This window comes from Anopheles merus, unplaced genomic scaffold, assembly GCF_017562075.2.
Source record: "Anopheles merus strain MAF unplaced genomic scaffold, AmerM5.1 LNR4000204, whole genome shotgun sequence".
Classification (NCBI taxonomy): Eukaryota; Metazoa; Arthropoda; class Insecta; order Diptera; family Culicidae; genus Anopheles; species Anopheles merus.
The window spans coordinates 52,501-56,918 of NW_024427784.1; positions in this window are offsets into that span (position 1 = coordinate 52,501).

The following is a 4,418-nucleotide window of genomic DNA, read 5'->3' on the forward strand; positions in this document are numbered from 1 at the left end:
GTTCAGCGATCTCTCTGCACTAGTGGAATGATACCACCGTGATACGGGAGACTTTGCTACAGCGGCTTCTCTGCACTGCTGGGCTACCACCAATGTGACGGGAGACATTGCTAGCGGTCACTCTGCACTAGTGGAAGAACTCCACCGTGATACGGGAGACATTGCTAACGGTCACTCTGCACAGGTGCCAATACCACCTCGTGACGGGAAACATTGCTGAAAGCGGCTTCTCTGCACTGCTGGGCTACCACCAATGTGACGGGAGACATTGCTAGCGGTCACTCTGCACTAGTGGAAGAACTCCACCGTGATACGGGAGACATTGCTAACGGTCACTCTGCACAGGTGCCAATACCACCTCGTGACGGGAAACATTGCTTTAAACCGAACGGCATCTCTGCGCGTGAACTTGCAACTTGCACCCCAACTTGTTACATCTGGTCGAACGGGTGCGCACGACGGGACACATTGCACGGTTCAGCGATCTCTCTGCACTAGTGGAAGAACTCCACCGTGATACGGGAGACTTTGCTACAGCGGCTTCTCTGCACTACTGGGCTACCACCTTGTGACGGGAGACATTGCTAGCGGTCACTCTGCACTAGTGGAAGAACTCCACCGTGATACGGGAGACATTGCTAACGGTCACTCTGCACAGGTGCCAATACCACCTCGTGACGGGAAACATTGCTGAAAGCGGCTTCTCTGCACTGCTGGGCTACCACCTTGTGACGGGAGACATTGCTAGCGGTCACTCTGCACTAGTGGAAGAACTCCACCGTGATACGGGAGACATTGCTAACGGTCACTCTGCACAGGTGCCAATACCACCTCGTGACGGGAAACATTGCTTTAAACCGAACGGCATCTCTGCGCGCATACACCCCAACAACACTAGACGAACATTGTCTTTGGCTACTCCGATCGGTATACATGATTATGACGGATACATTGAATGGCTATAGTGGGTTGGGTTGAAATTACCGCGGCTGCATTTTTGTTAAAACTGTAAACCGTACGGTGTCCTTCTAACAGGCGGATACCTTTGTACGGCTACAGAGTTGAATTACCCGGCTGCGTTTTGACCACTATAGTCCAATCGGTACTCTGCACTCTCATGTATACTAATGTTTCACTTGGATACACCCCACTGTTTTGTCCTACGGGCGTGTAAGCTCTCCACGACGGGATGCATTGATTGGTTCAGCGATCTTTCTGCACTTCGTGGATCTACTCCTTCGATGTGTCGGGAAACATTGCTAGCGGTCACTCTGCACTAGTGGAAGAACTCCACCGTGATACGGGAGACATTGCTAACGGTTACTCTGCACCTCGTCGAGTTACCACCGTGTGTCGGAAGACTTTGCTCCTGAGTCTCTCTGCACTGCGTAAGCTACCGCCGTGTGTCGGGAAGCATTGCTAGCGGTCACTCTGCACTAGTGGAATGATACCACCGTGATACGGGAGACATTGCTAACGGCTACTCTGCACTTCGCGGACCTGCTTACTCTGTGACGGGAGACTTGCTAGCGGCTTCTCTGCACTACTGGGCTACCACCTTGTGACGGGAGACATTGCTAGCGGTCACTCTGCACTAGTGGTAGAACACCACCGTGATACGGGAGACATTGCTAACGGTCACTCTGCACAGGTGCCAATACCACCTTGTGACGGGAAACATTGCTAGAAACCGATCGGCATCTCTGCGCGATTACTTGAACACACCCCCAACTTAGTCAACTGTTAAACTTTTTCGTAATCACGGCGGGACACATTGCTCGAGCTCTAACGGACCTCTGCACGCATGAAACATGGTGGCGGGAATCATTGCTAGAACCGAACGGCGCCTCTGCGCGATGTACAAGCTCAACAGGAACCTCGTATCGGCTGCCGAGCCGGAGCTCGAACAACTTGGACTATCACCTCTAATTATATCAACTCACACCTCCCCCGAGGGTTCCGCAGAATTGCTTCTGGGTCCCCTTATCGTTAATTGCGATTCGTGTTTGCATTACACTACATTGAGCTATTCCAACTTGTTTATCCGCATGGCGAACATTTGCTGCATAGAACATTTAAGTTCCACTTTGCTCTCCCCTACGTGGGTCTGAGCTTCGCTCTCAGGGAAAGTTATGCCACATTTGGTAAGGGAAACCCGGTTTCATCACGCTATTTTACCTGCACCATGACCCCAGACACATTTGTTCAATGGATTAGATCCAAGGAACGCCGACAAACCATGCACCACTACCCTTAATAGCTCATCGAGCTTAGCGTGAATCCTTCGAGTTTCCCTAAAAAGTTCGATTGGTCTTGCAGTGTTTAAAGACAACGAAGCTTAGTTTCAAGCATGCATTTAATATACGCTTACGAAAACCTCTTAAACTGTTACGACTTTTATGCTTGAAACCATCACGACGAAGTCTTAGGGTCCGTAGACCCGTGATGTACCGCTCCAGGGAGCTTTTTGAAAGGTTGGGTAGGTCCTTTCAGGGTCCGTAGACCCTCTACGCTGCCAGTTCTCAGCGTAAGAGTACAGCAAACTAGCCAGCTACTGTCTCTTCATGGGTCCGAAGACCCAAAAATATATTTGCTACTGACCACCTTAAGCGATGCTGGGGTGTCTGTAATTTTCGAGATTTTGTCCCCGGGACACCTAGTCCGGGGCATAAGCCGTGTACTACAAGGCCTAATTTTACTCTAATATACGCATATCAACTCGAAATCATAGGTTAAGATCATCGGCAGACACCACCAGACACCACTTTTGCTTCATAAGTTCGGACTATGGTCATACGACGAACTAAATCGGGGAGGGGACGTATGACCCAAATGGGGGCCGAAATGACCCACCGACACCTCAAACCATGCTCCTACGACAAAATAGAGGTAAAAACTACGATTTGGTGAAATTTTCATTTTTGACCTCGGAGCAAGGTACCCTCCCTATAGTAGGCAATGAACAAATGATCATGTTCCCAGGAGGGCAAAAGTTGGGAACTCGAGAGGAAAGCGCTAATGGCGCGCCTTACCTAGGGGCCCGTAGAGTAAAAAGGGTACCCCCAAAAAAGTTGTTGTTTGACGTTCTGGTTTCACTTTTCATCATCTAAAATGCGTTTTCTACACGTTTTCAGTGATTTTGGCGAAAAAAAATTTTTTGACTACTCGAGCTCTCCGGCCCGTTCGGTGACCATTTTTTGACAAAAGCTAGGGAGCTGCCCCTAGGTTTGGGGTGTCACAAAATTTTGAAAAGTGGTCAAAAAACCACTATCCAGAATCGGATGTAGAATCATTAGACGAACTTAAAATTGTTCTACGACCCATGTCTGCGACGTTTAGTTTTCGAGTTATGGCCCGCCGTAGGTCTGACGGAGAACTTTTGCTAAGCGCACTTTGATGTTTGTATGAAAAAGTACCCTACCTAGGGACGCGTAGAGCAAATTGGTACCCCCGGGCATGTTGTCGGTTGACTTTCTGGTTGCACTTTTCATCATCTAGGGTGTGTTTCTGACACGTTTTGAGGGTTTTTAGCGAAAAAAATTTTTTTGACTACTCGAGCTCTCCGGCCCGTTCGGTGCACTTTTTTGCAAAAAGCTAGGGAGCTGTCCCTAGGTTCGGGGTGTCACAAAATGATGAAAAGTGGTCAAAAAACCACTATCCAGAATCGGATAGAGAATGATTAGACGAGCTTAAAATTGTTCTACGACCCATGTCTGCGACGTTTAGTATTCGAGTTATGGCCCGCCGTAGGTCTGACCGAGCAATTTTTGTTCCGCGCACTTTGTGCACCGTGCACATTGATGTTTGTATGAAAAAGTACCCTACCTAGGGACGCGTAGAGCAAATTGGTACCCCCGGGCATGTTGTCGGTTGACTTTCTGGTTGCACTTTTCATCATCTAGGGTGTGTTTCTGACACGTTTTGAGGGTTTTTAGCGAAAAAAATTTTTTTGACTACTCGAGCTCTCCGGCCCGTTCGGTGCACTTTTTTGCAAAAAGCTAGGGAGCTGTCCCTAGGTTCGGGGTGTCACAAAATGATGAAAAGTGGTCAAAAAACCACTATCCAGAATCGGATAGAGAATGATTAGACGAGCTTAAAATTGTTCTACGACCCATGTCTGCGACGTTTAGTATTCGAGTTATGGCCCGCCGTAGGTCTGACCGAGCAATTTTTGTTCCGCGCACTTTGTGCACCGTGCACATTGATGTTTGTATGAAAAAGTACCCTACCTAGGGACGCGTAGAGCAAATTGGTACCCCCGGGCATGTTGTCGGTTGACTTTCTGGTTGCACTTTTCATCATCTAGGGTGTGTTTCTGACACGTTTTGAGGGTTTTTAGCGAAAAAAATTTTTTTGACTACTCGAGCTCTCCGGCCCGTTCGGTGCACTTTTTTGCAAAAAGCTAGGGAGCTGTCCCT